This window comes from Podarcis pityusensis (assembly GCF_964106645.2).
Source record: "Podarcis pityusensis genome assembly, chromosome: W".
NCBI classification, from domain to species: Eukaryota; Metazoa; Chordata; class Lepidosauria; order Squamata; family Lacertidae; genus Podarcis; species Podarcis pityusensis.
In genome coordinates this window covers 33,356,932-33,378,334 of record NC_138045.1, presented here as the reverse complement: position 1 = coordinate 33,378,334, position 21,403 = coordinate 33,356,932, and the positions used below count along the sequence as shown (strand labels likewise).

The 21,403-nt window shown below is 43.7% G+C and overlaps 1 long non-coding RNA gene and 1 pseudogene across 2 annotated transcripts in view; one reads left to right on the top strand and one right to left on the bottom strand.

Annotated features, from left to right (window-relative positions):
* LOC308467808 overlaps nucleotides 1–21,403 on the top strand; it is a 921,448-nt gene that overhangs the window by 767,894 nt on the left and 132,151 nt on the right. The window lies entirely within an intron of this gene.
* Nucleotides 1–21,403, bottom strand: part of LOC308467659 (adhesion G protein-coupled receptor D2-like) — an 81,064-nt pseudogene that overhangs the window by 59,622 nt on the left and 39 nt on the right. Inside the window, exons 2-8 of the transcript in view lie at nucleotides 19,146–19,366; nucleotides 17,780–18,413; nucleotides 16,773–16,871; nucleotides 16,622–16,685; nucleotides 13,110–13,176; nucleotides 12,034–12,315; nucleotides 10,783–10,893 (exon numbers count right to left, since the gene is read on the bottom strand). The product of the transcript in view is annotated as an adhesion G protein-coupled receptor D2-like (transcript). The remainder of the gene's footprint in view (nucleotides 1–10,782; nucleotides 10,894–12,033; nucleotides 12,316–13,109; nucleotides 13,177–16,621; nucleotides 16,686–16,772; nucleotides 16,872–17,779; nucleotides 18,414–19,145; nucleotides 19,367–21,403) is intronic.

The window sequence follows — 21,403 nt, the reverse complement described above, 5'->3', positions numbered from 1 at the left end:
TGTCTTTGTTCAAACCAGGTTTCTCCATGGTTTTAAGTTTGGTAATGAGTTGCAATTCAGCAGCTTCTCTTTCCAGTCTATTTCTGAAATTCCTTTGTAGTAAAACAGCTACTTTGAGATCTTGTATAGAATGTCCTGGGAGATTGAAGTGTTCTCCTACTGGTTTCTCTGTTTTGTGATTCTTGATGTCAGATTTATGTCCATTTATTCTTTGGCGTAAGGTTTGGCCTGTTTGTCCAATATAGAGAGCTGAAGGACACTGTTGGCATTTGATGCCATACACAATGTTAGATGATGAGCAATTGAATAGTCCCGAGATGGTATGTGTGATGTTGTTGGGGCCAGTAATGGTGTTGTCCGGGTGTATGTGGCAGCAAAGTTGGCATCTGGGTTTATTGCAGGCTCTGGTGCCAGTGTCCGTGTTAAGTCTGGTTGTAGTATTATTGTGGGTTAGGAGTTGTTTAAGATTGGGTGGCTGTCTGTAGGCAATGAAAGGTCTTCCTCCCAGAGCTTGAGAAAGAGAACTGTCATTGTCCAGGAGAGGTTGTAGATCTCTGATGATGCGTTGTACAGTTTTAACTTGGGAGCTGTATGTGATGACTAGAGGTGTTCTGTTATTTTCTTTTTTGGGTCTGTCTTGCAGCAAGTTCTCTCTGGGTATAAGTCTGGCTCTGTTGATCTGTTGTCTAACTTCATCTGCTGGGTATTTTAGTTCTGAAAAGGTTTGCTGTAGATCTCAGACCCCACACAAGAATACAAGAAAGAACTGAACAAGATTGTTAAGGAGCTACCCCCACACATCCAAGAACAGATCCTCACCAACACACCAACAGAACCTCGACCAGGAACTTTCTATCTTCTACCTAAAATACACAAACCAGGAAATCCAGGACGCCCCATCATTTCAGGTATTGGCACTATTACAGTGGGTGTCTCCGGTTAGAAATTTAATGATTTTCACCCCACAATCAACCTTACAATGAATCAATCTATGCAAGAAATACATTTTTTGGACACTACTATAAAAATACAGGATGGGCGCATGGACACCACCTTATACCGTAAACCAACTGACCGACAAACATATCTACATGCCTCTAGCTACCATCCCAAACATACCAAACAGTCCATTGTATATAGCCAGGCACTACGTTACAGCCGCATCTGTTCCAATTCTACAGACAGAGACTCTCACCTAAGAGATCTACAGCAAACCTTTTCAGAACTAAAATACCCAGCAGATGAAGTTAGACAACAGATCAACAGAGCCAGACTTATACCCAGAGAGAACTTGCTGCAAGACAGACCCAAAAAAGAAAATAACAGAACACCTCTAGTCATCACATACAGCTCCCAAGTTAAAACTGTACAACGCATCATCAGAGATCTACAACCTCTCCTGGACAATGACAGTTCTCTTTCTCAAGCTCTGGGAGGAAGACCTTTCATTGCCTACAGACAGCCACCCAATCTTAAACAACTCCTAACCCACAATAATACTACAACCAGACTTAACACGGACACTGGCACCAGAGCCTGCAATAAACCCAGATGCCAACTTTGCTGCCACATACACCCGGACAACACCATTACTGGCCCCAACAACATCACACATACCATCTCGGGACTATTCAATTGCTCATCATCTAACATTGTGTATGGCATCAAATGCCAACAGTGTCCTTCAGCTCTCTATATTGGACAAACAGGCCAAACCTTACGCCAAAGAATAAATGGACATAAATCTGACATCAAGAATCACAAAACAGAGAAACCAGTAGGAGAACACTTCAATCTCCCAGGACATTCTATACAAGATCTCAAAGTAGCTGTTTTACTACAAAGGAATTTCAGAAATAGACTGGAAAGAGAAGCTGCTGAATTGCAACTCATTACCAAACTTAAAACCATGGAGAAACCTGGTTTGAACAAAGACATTGGATTCTTATCCCATTATACATGACTAAGCCATTTCTCACCTTCTCACCCCTTGCCTTTTCCTGTAAGACCCATTACAGTCGTTAAGAGTCGTCAGCAGGCTCATCCCAGCTATCTGCCAATCTCCCATTCCCACCACCCTTCTGAGTAATACCCCTCCCCACCTTCTCACTATATAGAAGGATCTGGCAACTTCTGTTTCAGTGTATCTGAAGAAGTGTGCTTGCACACGAAAGCTCATACCAAGAACTAACTTAGTTGGTCTTAAAGGTGCTACTGGAAGGATTTTTTTTATTCCTTAATCTCCTCATCTTTAGTGTCCCATTCTAATAACTGGTTATACATTTTGGATAGGAGTTTAGTTTTACTTTCTAATATTTCTACGTGAAATCTAGATTTTTTCTCATTCATCCCAGTCTTTTTATCTTCTTTCCATAGAGCATTGATTTGATGAAACTGCAACCAACCTGTTAGTTTGTTTTTTAACTCTTCATATGCTCTGATTTTCCAACCTTTTTCTGTTCTTTCCAGATCTTCATATGTCCATCTCTCACCTTCTATATTTATTTTTTTAATAGTTAAAATATCAACAGGCGATAGCCACCAAGGAGTGTTTTTTTCCAACAATTTTCTATTCTTTTCCCACACCTCTAACAATGATCCTCTGATAATATGTTTTGAGAAGCCTTTGTGCACCTTTTCCTTATTCTGCCAAAGATATGCATGCCAGCCGAATCTTATGTCAAAGCCTTCTAAGTCCAGCAAATCTGTGTTTTTTAAGACAATCCACTCTTTAATCTAGCAAAGGCACGAGGCTTCATAATACAATCTCAAATTTGGGACCGCAAATCCTCCTCTATCTTTTCGATCCATTAATAATTTAAATCTAATTCTCGGTCTTTTCCTTTGCCAAATAAATTTTGAGAGAATTTTTTGCTAATTTTTAAATATTGAACTTCCTCTGATCACCGGAACATTTTGAAATAAAAACAATAGTTTTGGAAGTATACACATCTTAATTGCTGCCATTCTACCTGACCAGGAAAGCTTTATCCTGTTCCAAGTATCCAATTCCTTTTGAATTTCCTTCCAGGTGTTTATGTAATTATCGGCCATTAAATTTATATTTTTCATAGTTAACCAAATTCCCAGATATTTTACCTTTTTTACCTCTTTTATTCCAGATTAAATTTCTAACTGCCTCCTTAAGTCTTCTCCCATATTCTTAACCATCATTTTAGTTTTGGTTTTGTTCAACCTGAAACCAGATACTTTCCCAAATTCCTCTAGTAATACCAAAACTTTATCAACACTTTTTTTGGGGTCCTCTAACGTTATTACCAAATCATCAGCGTATGCTTTCAATTTAAATTCTTTTACCCCAATGTTGATTCCTCGTATCTCTGGTGTTTTTCTTATCTTGTTTGCAATTACTTCTAATACCATTATAAACAAAAGCGGTGACAGGGGGCAACCCTGTCTCGTGCCCTTTGAGATCGCGAATGAACCTGTTAAATTATTATTAATAATCAGTTTGGCTCTTTGACTTGAATAGATTGCTTTAATTCCCTCCATGAAAGTACCTTCTATCCCTGCTGTCTCCATACATTTTAATAGGAACTGCCAGGATACATTATCGAACGCTTTTTCTGCATCGATAAAAATTAATGCCTCAGGGATTTCATTCTTTTTTTCCAGATATTCGATGATATTTATTATGTGCCTTACATTGTCTTTTAATTGTCTATTAGGAAGAAATCCAGCTTGATCTATATGTATTGAATTTTTTAGATATTTCTTGAGTCTGTTCGCCATTATATCAGCAAATATTTTGTAATCATTATTAAGAAGCGATATCGGTCTATAATTTTTTATATTCAATTTATCTGAGTCCGGTTTTGGTATCAACGTGATGTGTGCTTCTTTCCAGGAATCCGGTATCTTTCCCCCTTGTAGGATGTTATTCATTACATCACATAGCACCGGGGCTAGGTGTTCCTCCAGAACTTTATAATATTTGGCCGATAATCCATCTGGGCCCGGTGCTTTCCCTGGTTTCATTCTCTTTATTGCCTCTTGGACTTCATCTATTTTTATGGACTTGTTCAATTGGGTTTTCTCTTCCTCCGTTATGGATGTTATTCTGTTGTCTTCTAGATATTTTCCTATTTCTATTATGTCTTCTTTTCTTTTGTATAGTTTTTCATAAAACTTGAGGAAGTTTTTCTTTATTTCATTTGAGTCCTCCACAAGTCGTTCTTCTATTTTTATCTTGTTTATCACATTTTGTTTTTTTCCTTTTTCGTAATTGCCACACCAATAATTTCCCCATTTTATTTGCTGATTCAAATTTTTTTTGTTTCATTGACTTAATTCTCCATTCCACTTCTTGGTTTATTAACACTGAGTATTGTAGTTGTAGCAATTTGGATGTTTGTTTATTCTGTTTGTCGCTAGGATTTGTTATTAATTTTTTCTCACATTCTCTTAATTGGGCAAGGATTCCTTCTTTCTTTTGTTCTCTTATTTTTTTCCTATGGCTATTTTGTTGAATTAAAAAGCCTCTTAGCACCGCCTTGCTGGCATCCCAAACTATATCAATATTTGTCTCTTTATTAAGGTTTAAATCAAAATAATCTTTCAAGGTAATTTTGGCCTTCTCAATCGTATTATCACTTTCAAATAAATATTCATTCATTCTCCATCTATACACACCCTGAATTCCACACTTAATTTCCAGAATTATTGAATTATGATCAGAAAGGGTTCTGGGTTGTATTTTACATTTTTCAACTCTTGCTGATAGTTCTCTTGAAACCCATATCTGATCTATTCTGCCCCAGCTCTGGTGCGGCTCTGAAAAGTATGTAAATTGTTTTATCAGCGGGTTTTTATGTCTCCAGATATCTATCAGGTCTAAGTTTTCTTCGAGATTATTAAACGATCTTGGTAATTTCCCTTGGCTCATTTTTTTCCTTTTTACACTTCTATCTAATTCTGGTGTAGGTACTCCGTTTAAGTCTCCGAGTAAAATCAGTTTGTGATTCTCTAAATCTAATAATATTTGTTCCAGTTTTTTGAAAAATTCTGCTTTATTCGTGTTTGGAGCGTAGACAGTTACCACATTGAATTTTTCTCCCTGATGGTTAATTTGTATTCCCAAAATTCTTCCTTCCTCATCTTTGCATGTTAATTTAGGGTCCCATTTTTCTTTAGCATATATCACTACCCCTCTTTTTTTGTTTGCATCTGAATTAATAAATTCAACCCCCAACCTTTTATTTATCAAAATATGTTTATGTTTTTTAGCTACATGTGTTTCCTGACAACATATCACATCAAAATTCTTTTTCATCAAAACCTTCGAAATTTTATTCCTTTTAGATTTGTCATTTAGACCGTTCACATTCCAAGATAAAAATTTTAAAGTCATTATTGTGTTTTTTTATTCACTCTACACAAGTTCTCAGGCTTATATTCTAGTTGTTCTATTCCTTGTAGTTTCTTCCTCTTCCTCTTCTTCTCCTCCCATTGCGCCTTCTTCCTCTTCTTCTTCTTCTTCCTCCTCTTCTTCTTTCCCTTTCTTCTCTTTCTCTTTTTTCTTCTCTCTCCTTCTCTTTCTCTCCTCTGTACTTCTCTCTCTTTCTTCAAATCTTTCTTCCACTTTTCCAAGTTCCTTCTCATATCTTCTCAGAAATTTTTCCACTTCTTGAGTGTCAATCAATCTAAATCTCTTATCCTTGTAATAGAAAGTAATCCCTTCTGGAAATTCCCATCTATAAGATATAGCATTCCTTTTCAATACACTTACTATTTGTCTATATCCGTCCCTTTTGCGCAGGAGCTTAATTGGAATTTCTTTAAAAATAACAATTGGCCTTCCTTCAATTATTAATTTTTTTTGGTAGCTCATTCTTAAAATCATATTTTTCATCTCAATTGAATTGAAAACCACTAAACAGTCTCCAACATTTTTTTTCAATTTAGCTTGTTGAGTTTTCCTTCTTATTCTAAATGCCTTTTCTACCATGTAGGCTACCTCTTCCTCTTTCAGTTCTAGCCATTTAGCTAGCTCTCTAATCATTTTTCTTTCACATTCTCATTTGCTTCTTCTCCCACTCCTCTGAATTTTAAATTAAGCTGTTTTTGTCGCATTTCTACCATAGCTAGATTGTCCGACAGTTGATCTTGCCTATTATTCCATTCTCTTATTTCCTCCTTTATTTTTTCTGTCTCTTTCTTTTGTTCTTTCATCTCCTTTTGAATTTTCTTATTTGTTTCTTCAATTGATTTTGACCTAACTGTCAAATCTTGAATCTTACTAGAAAGTTCTCCTACGGCTCCTTCTATTTTTTTGTCTATCCTCTCCTGCACCTCTCCTAATTTATTTTCCATATGTATCTCACTCTGTTTAAATTCCTCCTTAATTTTTACCCACAAGATATCTAAGTCTTTAATTTCTTCTTGTCGAGATGCTTTCCTTTCACCAGGAGTCCCTCCTGCTTTTTTTCCATTTCCCCCCAACATTTTGTGTAAATTTACCCAAATTGTCAGTTTTATTACCTAATCTCTCCCTTAGAGGGCGCACAATCTCTCTCTTACTCTATCTAAATCTTATGACTCCTGATATCCTGCCCCCTTAGTTTTCAATCCAAGTGATACCTCTATTACACATAATACATAGAAGAGGCACAATCCAATCTAAATGATAGTCACCATTCAAATACAGATTATTTCAATAATTTCCTCTTTGAGTCCGATACATATCTACTAATGTAAAAATGTCTATCACCTTATATAGTATTTATACTTTTCCCCAAAAAGTTAGAAGCTTTCAATATGAAGACATTTAGTTTAAAGGTTTTTCCAACAAAAAGCCCCCAACAAGGTCCTCTAATCAAATTTATCTTCAAAGAATTTCTCCTAGATGTTTAATCCAAATATTTCCCTAATAAAACCCAGGTAACTTAAGCCTAATCGAGATATAATCCTATTTGTGTGATTTTTTTCAGAAAAGACAAAGAAAAGGAAAAAAGAGTTTTTTGCATACAAAAAATAATTTTCAGTTAGTCCTAATCAGTTCTGGAATCTTCCACCACTTGTCGGCTTAATCCAACTCAGGTATAGGGTCTTCCAAGATTATTTGTCCCACCAGGTCCAAAAAAATTCAAATTAGATGTCAAAATAACCAAATGACCTCAGTGGACAAAATCAAATATATCCACAGTCCATTCAGCCTTACATAGTCAAAGATAGGGAAGGGAGTTTAAATTGTGGTGGGAGAGGGAACTTCAATATGGGATAAAAAGAAGGGAGAAGAGTGAATACAATTTCCAGTCTTAGCCGTTGGGGTCAAAATCTAGGTTCTTCCCTCACTTTCCAGCTCAGTCCATTTCAAATGTCCTCCTCCTTCGAAGGCAATCTGTTCTCTATTGCTTCAGCGATTATAAAGAGGTTTAGAGAACCCCCCCCCAAAAAAGGAGGGAAGTGTAGTTCAAAGTTCTGTGATGTTCCCCAGGTACTTTAACGTTGTTTAGGAAAGTTGGCAGAAGTTTCTAGTGCAGCTAATATGAGGGAGGAGTAAGATGGTCGCTTGTTCAATTGATATGATGGGAAGTAGGCAGGGAATTGAAACTGACCTTTAACTTTAACGTTCTTTATATACCTCTTTCCTTTATCTCTTTAATGTCCTTTAACATTCTTTAACATTCTTTGTCTATCCCCCTTCCTTTATCTCTTTTTAGTCGCCAAAGCGGGAGAAAACAAGCTTTCTTTCATTCATTCGTTTTACTTCTCCTTAAAGCCTTCCCCGATCCTTTCGCAATCTTCTTCAGCTCTTCTCAAACAATTGCACGTGGTTACTTTTTAACTTTTTTGTATTCCCAGCACTAAAGGTATTCAAAGCCTCTAATCAGTCCCTTATTAGTTACTTTGTATATACTGAGTCTATCTGCCGCAGCAAAAGTTGCCGTGGACTTTCAGTTTTGTACTCACTCAGTTAGGCGAAAAGTCACTTCCTTTCTTGTTCTTGCGACTATGTTTTCTGGCCATCTTTTTTCCTCAACCGGGATGAATTCCCTGCTTTCAATCTTTAAACATCTGAAATTCACTTGGTATACTTTCCAGACTTTTAAGATGAAAATATTCCACTGTCACCAAGGATTTCATTCTTATGTCTATGGAGATTCGTCACGCTTCTCAGGGGAAGCTAGAGGCATCGCAACACAGGGTCGGTGCTTTCCTGTTTGTGCTTGCAGTCTCGTCGTCCTCGAGTTCTTCCGGAAAACCCCTGAAAAGATAGCGAAACCGCTCCGCCGCTGCTGGGTAGCCTGTCCCTCAAGGGTCTCCCCCTTGAGATTTTTGGGGTGTGCAGTGCCTTTGCGACTCCCTCAAGCCCCCGTGTTGCCCTGGAAAACCCTGACGGGGTTTTCCGCGCTTCCTCGCTGTCTGCGAGTCAAACCGGAACTTCCCTTGCTGATTCCAGTATCCTTCCGGTCAGGACCAGACCTGGAGGCAGGGATAGTCCTCAAATAACGACTAAACCTGCCTCCTCGGTAATGACATGGTCTGGTCTTAGCGTAACTCCTCCTCCTGCCCGTGATCACTGAGATCAGGTGTCCCAATACATTCCCCCCTGTGAAACCTGCCCCAGCCATTCTATTCTCTGAGGCCCACTCCCAGGCAGCCCTGACCCGTCCCCTTAAAAGGCAAAATACAAACTATACAATAACTTAACAGAATAATAAAAATAGGAGCAAAGCAAGAAACAATAGTGCTAAAATTAAACTACTCCCACCCTGACTAAATACTTATCCAACCCCAAGCAGAAATAAAATTATAAAATTATAAAATATTAAAAAAACAACAACTACCATTTAAGGTGCAGCAAATTAAAAGCACTTAAAACATTTAAAACCATTTTGTCACTTGCTGCAGGGAGCTGCTCAGGCCTCTAAACTGGTGGTGTGTACAGGCCCCGCCCCCTAGGCCCCAGCACTCACCAGAGCAGCAGCAGCAGCAGTGTCCCAGAGGCCTCTCTCAGGCCTCTTAAGCTGTGGCGATGAGTGCAGGCTCCGCCCCCTAGGCCAGATGGAGTTAGCAGAAGAGGGAGCGGTCCACCCAGCACTCACCAGAGCAGCAGCAGCAGCAGCAGTGTCCCGGAGGCCTTGATGGAGGCCCTCAAGCTGTGGCGATGAGTGCAGGCTCCACCCCCTAGGCCAGATGAAGTTAGCAGAAGAGGAAGCGGTCAACCCAGCACTCACCAGAGCAGCAGCAGTATCTCAAACAGTGGTGGCTTGCAATAGTTCCAGAAGTTTTATTTCCATTTTATTTCTTATTTGTAATCCCATGGCGTTTGTCATGTTATTCAGTTCACAGACGTGCTGGGGTTTCCGTTAACACATCTTTCTTGGTGGGCTCTTTCAGTCTTTCGTAGTATCAAAGATGCTTTGGAAGCTGTTCCAGGCTCTTTCCACTTTCTGGGGTTACCCCCCAGATGTGCTGAGAGTCCCCTGCAGGCTTTCTTTCTTTCCCCTTTTCCACTTCAGCGCCACCAATTTTTAAAAGACTGTTCAGATTCCTCCAGCTGTCAGTAGCTTTTTAACTTTGTATCCCAATAGGTAACTGAATACAGTTAATGTATAAATCCGTTAGAATGTAACCATCCACCAAGTCAGAGTTAAATGTTACAACTCTCCTTTGCTGTCGGCTGTGTCTGAGTCCCATTCACAAAAAAGTTCCCTTTGCAGAGCTCGTCCACAGAAATCGGAAGCTGACTTCCTCTTTTGCTTCCATTTCACCAAATTAATTTTTTTTAGCTCTAATTCAAAATTCAAAATGTTTTATTTGACTTTTACCTCTAATTGGAAGATCTGCTGCTTCTGGTGACGGATCGTAGCTTTCGCAGCAGGCTGTGTTGGTGCCGAGAGCGAACTCGAGCCTCTTCCCCTTCCCTCCCGTGCACACAGCAGTGGCCGGGAGACAATCGGGTGTGTGTGAGAGAGATTTTCCGCTCCGCTGGAGCCCTCAGGTCCCCACTCTCCTGTGGGGGGGGGGGTTGGGGGGTGCGCTGAGCTCTAGCACTGCCCTCCAAGCCTTTCTGCTGGCTCCGTGTTGCGGGCGACACTTAGCACTCCGCAGCAGACCGGAAGTCCTTGACCATTTTCTCTTGATGCTGTTCTCTTGATGTATTCTGCTGTTTGCTGGCTCTCAGCCAGCCGCACATGGGCTCAAATCCCCACATTCTTTTCTGTAACTCCAAGCTAAAAGCCTGCCTTCAGGGAACCTACTGTGAACAGCTTGTAAGTAAACTTCTTATCATTACTTTTAAAGAAGACTGTTGTGTCTTCTTTAAAAGTAATGATAAGAGGGATAAAAGGGGAATTTACCAGGATCAAACCCTGGTTTGCTGAAGTAAAGAGATTCAAACGAATCTACCAACTAGCTTCCTGCTATATACTGGGGAATGTGCTACTGACTCATTAGTGTCAGGGAGGGAGGACAATATTTAATCAATCTGTCCTCTCCTTCTATCCACAACATTCCCACATTCTCAAAGCTAAAAAGCCCCAAATTTTGCAAGCCTTCATTCATAGGGGAGTCCCTCCACCCCCCAGATCATTTTGGCTGCATTTTCTGAATCTTTTCCAGCCCTGCAGTATCCTTTTTGAGGTGAGTACTCTACACAGTACTGTGGGAGATGCACCACAAATTTGTGTAACAGCATAGGATATTTGCAGTTTTACTTTCAATTCCTTCCCTACTGAATTTCTGGCATCAAATTTGCTTTAACAATTCCCCAGGCTCTTCCTCCCCCTCGCACCCCAAAGCCTTGCTACTACTCACCAACATTCTTACACCAGATGGTGACTTTGGCCTCTCTGTACTCAGGAGCTGATGGAGGCTGGAAACCATCTTGTCCATGTTTTCCACAACTGTCATGGGTCCATCAAGGATCTGAGGAGCACAGGAGCAGCTGCCCAAACCTTATCATCATCATCATCATCCGACGTTGCCCAAGGGTTTCCCTGGCCCTCCTCCTGCAGACTGGGGGGGCAGCACATAATAGCATCTCTGAGGGGCTGCCCCATTGAAGAGAGCAAAGGCTGCTTAATACATTGCAGGGGGTTGGAACGAAATGGCCCTTGGGGTCCCTTCCAACTGTATGATTCTATGACTTCTCTGCTGCTTAAGTTACTGGAGGGTAGATTTTGGTCAGAGATTAGGGAAGCTTCTTGATAGTAGGGAAAGTTTGACAATGGAGCCAGTCACACAGAGGGAGGTGGTATGAGACATCAAACAATCCTGATGGAAACCGAAGCAGAGTTTGCTTATTTGCCCCATGTCTGGAACAGAAATCAATGAATATGATTGGTCTTCACCTTTGTTGTGTTCAGCTTGCCAATGATATGGAACCAATTGGGATTCCTGCATTGCAGGGGTTTGGACTAGATGACCCTGAGGATCCCTTCCAACTCTGCAGTCCTTTGATTCTATGAACTGCCCTTCCAAACCGAATTGTGTTTCCTTTGCATTGAAATGGATGTTGTGGAATAATGTAGTAAATCATGTAATAAAGTACATTTTTAGTTGCGTAAAATTCTGCCACAGCAGACAGTGGGGTTGATAACTTAGATTTTTGCCAGAAGTCTAACTGCTGTGAGCATAGGTGTGATGCAACTCATTTAATTAAGGTGTGTACCCAGGGATATTTATTTCCTTATATATTTCTACCTTCCTGAAAATCTTCCAGCAGAGGCCGGACAACCATCTAGTGTTTCTTTATTTATTGTCTTTCTATCTCACCTCCCCCCGCCCCACCAAATAAACCTCCAAGGAGCTCAAGGTATCCCCTCCGTGTTTAACCCCCGAACAACCGCCCTGTGAGGTCAGTGGGACTAAGAGGCCTGCATTGCCTTCCAAGGTCACCTCTGTCAGCTTCATGGCCCTAGGGTCTCCCATGGGTCCTGGTCTGGCCACATACTCTCAAGGATGGAAAGGGATGGTGGACTATCAGGACTGCTTTAGCTTTCTGGATTTCCTGCCTCAAACATTGGAGCTCACCAGACCCGCCCCCCCCCGCCCGCCCCTTACTACCGGCTTTATTTTGGACCACTCCTCAGCATTCTGCTCCTCCAGGATTGCCCCGGCAATTGCCACGTAGTGCTGCCCCAGCTGCTCCAGCGTTGCCAGTTCCTCCGGCTCGTTGGCATCCATGTCTGAAACCTCCTTCAGCAGTTGCAAGATGCCCAGAAGAGCAGCTGCATCCAGAGATGTCGGCTCAGCATCCGTCAGGACCGTCTCCACCACCCCTAGGTAACCAGCGGCTACTGAAAGGTCCATGCCTTGGGCTTCTGCCTGGAAGATACTCTCGGGAATCTGTAGCCAGAAACAAGACCCCCAGGTTAGAGAAGGGGGACTAAATGGGGGCAGGGTGGGTGAAGGGGTGTGTGTGCCTCCCCTTTTGGAAAAATCCACCCAGATGTGTCTGATCTGCACAAAGCCATTTTTGAAGTATTTTTAGTAGCAGTTGTTCCAAAATCTGTTATATGGGAACTTTGGGTTGGGAGCAGGGCACAAGCTGAAGGCACTTTAGGGGAAAGTGTGTAGGGAAGCCATAAATCCGGGAGTGGGGGGGGCGGGTACAGAGGGGCAATGTGGAGAGCTGAGATGAGAAGATGTGTCAATAGATGTCTGTACCCCACAACCAGACTTTAAGAAGCTTTGCCCACCGTGGGTCTCCTGAGACAAGGCTAGACACTTGTCACGTGTCCCCAGAGCTGTGGCTCAGTGGAAGAGCACTGGCTTTGAGTGAGGAAGGTTCCAGATTCAATCCCACTCCCCATCGGCAGCTCCAGGTAGAGCTACGAATGGCCCCTGCCAGAAATCATCCTGCTCAGCTAGATGGCTCTGGGGTCTGGCAGCTTCTTACAGAAATTACAGAACTGTGAAGCTGGAAGGGACCCCATGGATCTTCAAGTCCAACCCCCTGCAACCTGTACCACCCCAAATTCTCCCAGAAATCAACTTCCCCACAGACTCACCCAGGAAACACTTGGGGGCACTGAGAAAAGGCTCCAGGGCCCATGAGGCCTGGCCAGCAACACAGTGATGCTGGACCACAGGTGGAAGCCCTCAGGGTTGAAGGGCTGAAGCCAATGCTTTAGACTCACCACTGTCGCATTCGCTCATGCATTAACCTGAGCTATGAGCTGTGGGACAGGTTTTGACTTGTGTTTTCTTCAAGATCTGAGGGGGAAACAGCAGACACGCAAATGGAAGGTTGTGGAAGGTGGTTTACAAAGTTAGTACCTCACCCATTTCATGGAGCCAGGCAAAAACATTCCTCTTCAACTAGGGCTTTGGCTGATTAAGCCATCTACGGCTTTTAAGTGTGATAGTGGGGGAGGGGTGGTGTTGTTTTGCTATTATGCTATGTAATTTGTGTTTTCATGTTGTATTTTCATGTTGTAAACTGCCCTGTGATCTTCAGGTGCAGGATGGCATATAAATTTTAATAAGAGGAAGATTAATTCTTTCCACAGCCCTGCAAGGTAGGCAAGGTCAAAAGAGAGCAACTGGCCCAAAGTCACCCAGAGCACTTTGTGGTCAAGGGGGGAGTTGAACCGGTGTCTCTCTAGGCCCCAGTCTGACACTCTGACCACAAATCCAGGCTGATCCAACAACTTGGGGATACCAAAAGGACCCTTCTCCCCTGGAAACCAACCCAGTGATGAAGACCTGCTTCAGAGGCGCAGTTTCCTTGCTGAACAAGGCATGACAGGGCCTTCCCAGGGATGGCTCCAAAACCTTGGAACTCTCTTCCAGAGGAAGTGGAATCTGATCCCTCGCTCCCAGCCTTGTGGCACTTTGGCATGAGATTGAGGAATATGAGCATTTAAATAAATAAATATTCTATTATCATTATCAAATAAACATTTCCATTAATAAAAAGTGGCTTGTGTTTTAATTAACGGGAAGAGGGGGTGAACCACTCTGGTAATTGTAGCTTTGTGAGAGGAATAGGGGTCTCTTGACAACTCTCAGAACTCTCAGTGGACTTGTTGTTGCTATTTAGTCGTTTAGTCGTGTCCGCCTCTTTGTGACCCCATGGACCAGAGCACGCCAGGCACTCCTGTCTTCCACTGCCTCCCGCAGTTTGGTCAAACTCATGCTGCTAGCTTCGAGAACACTGTCCAACCATCTCATTCTCTGTTGTCCCCTTCTCCTTGTGCCCTCCATCTTTCCCAACATCAGGGTCTTTTCCAGGGAGTCTTCTCTTCTCATGAGGTGGCCAAAGTATTGGAGCCTCAGCTTCACGATCTGTCCTTCCAGTGAGCACTCAGGGCTGATTTCCTTAAAAATGGATAGGTTTGATCTTGCAGTCCATGGGACTCTCAAGAGTCTCCTCCAGCACCAGAATTCAAAAGCATCCATTCTTCGGCGATCAGCCTTTTTATGGTCCAGCTCTCACTTCCATACATCACTACTGGGAAAACTATCACTTTAACTATACAGACCTTTGTTGGCAAGGTGATGTCTCTGCTTTTTAAGATGCTGTCTAGGTTTGTCATTGCTTTTCTCCCAAGAAGCAGGCATCTTTTAATTTTGTGACTGCTGTCACCATCTGCAGTGATCATGGAACCCAAGTAAGTCAAATCTCTCACTGCCTCCATTTCTTCCCCTTCTATTTGCCAGGAGGTGATGGGCCCAGTGGCCATGATCTTTGTTATTTTGATGTTGAGCTTCAGACCATATTTTGTGCTCTCCCCTTTCACCTTCATTAAAAGGTTCTTTAGAACCTCCTCACTTTCTGCCATCAAGGTTGTGTCATCTGCGTATCTGAGGTTGTTGATATTTCTTCCGGCAATCTTAATTCCGGCTTGGGATTCATCCAGCCCAGCCTTTTGCATGATGAATTCTGCATATAAGTTAAATAAGCAGGGAGACAATATACAGCCTTGTCGTACTCCTTTCCCAATTTTGAACCAATCAGTTGTTCCATATCCAGTTCTAACTGTAGCTTCTTGTCCCACATAGAGATTTCTCAGGAGACAGATGAGGTGATCAGGCACTCCCATTTCTTTAAAAACTTGTCATAGTTTGCTGTGGTTGACACAGTCAAAGGCTTTTGCATAGTCAATGAAGCAGAAGTAGATATCTTTCTGGAACTCTCTAGCTTTCTCCATAATCCAGCGCATGTTTGCACTTTGGTCTCTGGTTCCTCTGCCCCTTCGAAATCCAGCTTGCACTTCTGGGAGTTCTCGGTCCACATACTGCTTAAGCCTGCCTTGTAGAATTTTAAGCATAACCTTGCTAGCGTGTGAAATGAGTGCAATTGTGCAGTAGTTGGAGCATTCTTTGGCACTGCCCTTCTTTGGGATTGGGATGTAGACTGATCTTCTCCAATCCTCTGGCCACTGCTGAGTTTTCCAAATTTGAGTGTAGCACCTTAACAGCATCATCTTTTAAAATTTTAAATAGTTCAGCTGGAATATCATCACTTCCACTGGCCTTGTTATTAGCAGTGCTTTCTAAGGCCCATTTGACTTCACTCTCCAGGATGTCTGGCTCAAGGTCAGCAACCACACTACCGAGGGTGTACGAGACACCCATATATTTCTGGTACAATTCCTCTGTGTATTCTTGCCAGCTCTTCTTGATGTCTTCTGCTTCTGTTAGGTCCTTACCACTTTTGTCCTTTATTATGGTAATCTTTGTACGAAATGTTCCTTTCATATCTCCAATTTTCTTGAACAGATCTCTGGTTTTTCCCATTCTATTGTTTCCCTCTATTTCTTTGCATTGCTCGTTTAAGAAGGCCTTCTTGTCTCTCCTTGCTATTCTTTGGAAATCTGCATTCAGTTTCCTGTATCTTTCACTATCTCCCTCACATTTTGCTTGCCTTCTCTCCCCCACTATTTGTAAGGCCTTGTTGGACAGCCACTTTGCTTTCTTGCATTTCCTTTTCATTGGGATGGTTTTCGTTGCTGCCTCCTGTATAATGTTACGAGCCTCCATCCATAGTTCTTCAGGCACTCTGTCCACCAAATCTAAATCCTTAAACCTGTTTCTCACTTCCACTGTGATTCATAAGGGATTTGATTTAGATTGTATCTTACCGGCCCAGTGGTTTTTCCTACTTTCTTCAGTTTAAGCTTGAATTTTGCTATAAGAAGCTGATGATCTGAGCCACAGTCAGCTCCAGGTCTTGTTTTTGCTGACTGTATAGAGCTTCTCCATCTTTGGCTGCAGAAAATATAATCAATCTGATTTTGATGCTGCCCATCTGGTGATGTCCATGTGTAGAGTCGTCTCTTGTGTTGTTGGAAAAGCGTGTTTGTGATGACCAGCTTGTTCTTTTGGCAGAACTCTATGAGCCTTTGCCCTGCTTCGTTTTGATCTCCAAGGCCAAACTTGCCAGTTGTTCCTTTTATCTCTTGATCCTCTACTTTAGCATTCCAATCCCCTATAATGAGAAGAACATCCTTCTTTGGTGTCATTTCTATAAGGTGTTGTAAGTCTTCATAGAATCGGTCAATTTCAGTTTCTTCAGCACCAGTGGTTGGTGCATAAACTTGGATTACTGTGATGTTAAAAGGTCTCAGTGGACTACAGTTCCCATTATTCTTCTTTTTTTTGGGGGGGGGAGTGCTTTTAATGCACCGTGCAGATGGGACCATACTGAACAAAGTAAGAGTCACACCTGTTGCTCCACCCACTTCCCTGTTGCTCTGACCCACCGATTGCTGGCACAAAGAAATGGGGACCTTGGGCTTAAAATGACAGTTGCCACAGTTTGAGTCTGGAGATAAGGATAGTCAGAACTGCCATACCTTTTTTGTAGTGGCAGACAAAAGGCAGCAGCTGCAGGCAGGGGGCATAAGCAAGGCTTCCCTGCATGACCTGAAACATATGACATGCCTCCACAGGCACTGGAAAAGAACAAGAACAACATCCTCCGTCTACTCGATGTTTTGGGAAATTGTTTGTTTTCTATAGGTTGGGATACCCCTTGAAGCATCATCACCAAATTCGGCAGGGGGTTTCCTGAGGGTGGAGTTGGCAGACTCTTGGATTCTAGGTGCCGTTTTGAATCAAGATGTCAGACCAAAATGTGACTTTGGCATGAGTTTACCCAATTTTGGTGTCATGGGTCCAAAATCACGAATTATGCTATTTTTAGTTTTAAAATTGCAATTTTTTTATTCCCTAAAAACTCCCAGGCACTCACTGCTACTAGGTCCTTATAAAGCATCTTACTTCCACCCAGCTCTCCTGTTGATGCATTTGCCCCATCTCCCTGCTGCCTCACCCCTCCCCCACTGCCTCCAGGTAAGTGGCGTTGACTCAGTCGTCAGGAGTCAGGTCGCAGCCATCGCCCCTCCCCGCCATCTGCTCCTGCTCCACACAGTTTATTCGAAATACACTCTGACATTTGTGTACTTGCAGGTAGCTGAGTCACACAACCTGATCGCCATGGACATCTTCAACCCTTGGAGAAAGAAGACCCCAGTAGGTATCTACCTACCTATCTGAACAAGCCCATTTTGCAATGGAGACCCAAGAGAGTTCAAAGCCCTTCCAGCCCAAGATGCCTCCTAAACAAGGAAGGAGAACCTGTGGCCCTTCAGTTGGGACTACAACTCCCATCATCACTGGCCATGGTCTGCAGGCCACAGGGATCCCCACCCCTGTCCTGGGGCAGCTTCCTCCCCTGCCCCCATCCAATATAGGCATATAACCAGACCACACCAACTGAAAACAGGGACATGCAAATCAGCCAGCTCATCACAGACCAGATTCAGACAGCTGGTGCAGTCACAACCTGAGAGCGCTTTACCTGGGCAGGTTAGCTGCACTGTGGCCTGCTGGATGCTCGCTTCCACCTCGAGGATGTCGCTGCTCCAGGCAAACACGAGGCTCTCTTGAATAGGGATGCAGGAGCGCACTTTCTCCATCTTCTCCCTGCTGAGGACCCTCCTCCAAACATGCAAACCAGTGAGGTTCCCGCTGAAGGACTCTTTCTCTTTGAAGGCCCCACCCAGGGAGTCCTGATCTTGCCCGATAATGAACATCCTGTGGCCATCCACGGCATGGGAAGCTGAAAGCCCTGTGGCTGAGGCCTTCTCCTTCCCGTCAGCGTGGATGGCCCATGCCCCATTCTGATGCTACCATGAGACACAGAAGTGGTGCCACTACCCATCGGCACAAAAAACTGGCAGGTACGGGGAGTGGTGCCCATGGAGGATGATGGCAAACCTGATGAAGCTATCCTCGTCGACGAAGCCACGCAACTGGAACTCATTGATGAAAGCCGGGATGGCATAGGAGAAGACAGTGGAGCTCTCCACAGCCTCAGGGTCCCACTGGACATGGGCACAAGCACTCACGGCGGGCATCTCTGGGAAGACAGCTAGTACCTTCACACACTTTGTGTCTGTTCTTGAATACCAGGATTGGTGCGGAGATGTTTCCTGGGGGTGGGGGAGAGAGATGGGGATGTGACCAAGGACCCAACATTTAAAACAGTTCTGGTTGCCTCACATCAAAAAGCATGTTGTAGAGTTGGGAAAAGTTCAGAAAGGGCAACCCAAATCTATGGGATGGAGCGATTTCTGTATGAATAAAGGTTGCCGTATTTGGGACTTTTTAGTTTTAGAGAAAAAGCAAGGAAGGGTTACATGATAGGATTTTTATAAAAATTATGCATGGCCAGGAGAAAGTGAAGAGAGAAATTTTTTTCTCCTCTCATCACACTGGAACTTGTGGTCATCCAGTGAAGCTGAATGATGGAAGATTCAGGACAGATAAAAGGAAAGCCCTTCTTCTTGCAGCATAGAGAGTTAAGCTATGGAACTCTGATGGCCACCAACATGGATGCCTTGAAAAGAGGATTGGACCAATTCCTGGAGGAGGAAGAGGAGGAGGAGGTGGAGGAGAAGGAGCAGAGGGCTGTCAATGGCTACTAGCCAGAATGGCTGTGCTCTGCCCTCCACAGTTGGGGGCAGCCATGCTCCTGAAAACCAGTTCCTGGAAACCACAGGAGGGGAGGGAGAGGGCTCTGGTGCTCATGTTCTGCTCCCTGGGTTCCCACAGGTGTCTAGGTGCACATGGTACTGTGAGAGCCGGTTGCTGGACCAGGTGGGCCATTGACCTGATCTAGCAGGCTTATCTTAGGTTCAATAGTGCAGCATATCTCTACTCACGCCTCTGCTTCGGCTTCTGCAGGAACACCTCTCCGTCATCCAGCCAGACTGCGCTCTGTACTTGGTAGGACTGCAGCTTTTCCCCAAGAGATGCCAGCTCAGATGGCAACCGAGCAAAGCGCTGCTGGCATACCCATCTGCATGCCACCAGTCCTGAAGGATGGGCATGTATTCATACACGTCTCCAAGCATCTCTATGATCAGGGGGACGGAGCCAGGATCTGCAGGGGGAACCACATGGAGGGAAAGCTAAAGTAGCTGCTGTGATTCCTGCATTGCAGGGGGTTGGACTAAATGACCCTCTAGGTCCCTTCTAATTCTATGATTCTGGGATAAGCATCCCCCTATGGTGATGTAATAAATATAGGGGTTGCTCATGCGTAAGTTGCCGCCACTCCTGGCTAGGTTGCCTTGTTAAACCTTTTCTGTCTGGACAGCCCTTCACTTCGTGGCTGTTTCAGTCACTAGCAGAATCCGTCAGTGGGCGTTTCTTAAACCTTTTCCAGCATAAAAGTTGTTTGACGCCAAGTCTCCTCCTACTCTCCCTGTGCGGAAGTCTTCTGCGCAGGGAGGGTGTGGGTAGCGGAGGACCCGTGCTCTCCCCGCTGGTCTCTGGCAAGGAGTCCTGGAGCCCCCTCGCCGATTCCCCCATCTGCCCCCCTTTATCCCTGGTGTTATGCTGATTTCCTTCCCCAGCTGATGAGCTGCCTCTCTCCCTGCTGGGCCCTTCTCCAGCATCGCTTGGGAGCCTTCCCTCCGCCTCTGGCTCCGATGTCAGTTCCCTGACAGGTGAGGTCAACTTCCTCTGCCAAGAAGTCCCTTGGCTGGCATTATTTTATCATTCATTTTATCCAAAGTGCTTTTACCCTGCTGTTCAGCTGAAGAAACCTCCAGAGTGGCCAACAAATCAAGAAAAAAACAATACAGCCCCTGCCCTTGGATGTATGTGACACAAAAGGAAAAAAGGGTGAGGAGGGATGATGGAAACTCAAACTCCAAATTCTTAATGTAATAAAAGGACCCACTTGGATGGAAATGGACTTCTCACAGTTAAAAACAAAACAAAGAGGGCTTGGGTAGCCCCTGAGAAATAACCTGGAAGTGAGTTTTACATGGCATATAAGATGACCTAGGATGGGGAGAGGCATGAAGTGTTAGTTTCTGTTTCTCACTGAGCAGCTGCTGCGAGTCACAGGACTCTGTTTACATTCCAGGGATTCCATACTACTGGAAGTCTCACGGGAGAGGAGACAGGATGTGACATCAGTGGTTTCCTGTTTCCTTTGTTCCTTTATTCAGTTGCTCTCTGCTTTCATAGAGAGAGGATGTCTTTTCTGTTCTGCATAGTTTAGAAATAAAACTCTTTACAATGTAGCCATACATCTCATCACTTCCGCGTGCTGTTTTGATGCTCTGCTGGGAGGATGTGCCTTGGAGCCTCATCAAAGGCTCAAGGTTGTTAAAAACGTCAGGAGGCGATTTCAAAGGCTCGGGAAGAAAATGAGCTTTATCAGCTCGGCCGAGCGGAGATCCCGATATTTTTGGTTATGGGCCCAGAAGAACGGCAGAAGAACGGAATGCAGCTTATCTTCTCTGCGTGTCAAGAAGATTGATGAGAGGTATGTGCTCTTGCCCCAGGAAGCCTGCTAGTCTCTAATTAATGGCATTAAGGGGTGGACTTTGAACTTCTAGCCAAAGCTCAGGAGAAAGCGAAAGTGTGTTTTTGGAATGCAGCTGGTAGAGAGACGCAGCTTGCTTTAAAAGACACAGACATGGCCAGTCCAAGAGTAACAGAGGTTCTTGGATTTCCAAAGCTTGGAAAAGGGAATTATCAAAACTGGGTGCAATATGCAGAGGCTCTGCTACGAAAAGAGGGTCTGTATAATGTGATAACAGACGCCCCCCCAGCTCCAACGACCGATGAATGGAAGGCTAAGGATTCCAAAGCAAGGGGAACTCTGATGCTTATTGTGTCTCCTGAAGAGTTATGTCTTTTGCGTGACAAGGCCTCAGCCAGAGAGATGTGGCACAGTCTCCAAGAGTCACATTTGAGAACAGAAGCGGGCGCTTCTTTGTTCTTTTATGCCAAGTTGCATGATATGGCACTTGTTGAAGGAGCAGGCGTACATGCCCACCTCATGGAAATGCAAAATCTTAGGCATGAGTTGCAACAGCGTGGAATCACCTTTCCAGAGGCTGTTTATTCCTTCATGATACTACATTCTTTGGGTTCAAGTTGGGAAGTGATTGCCAGCCAC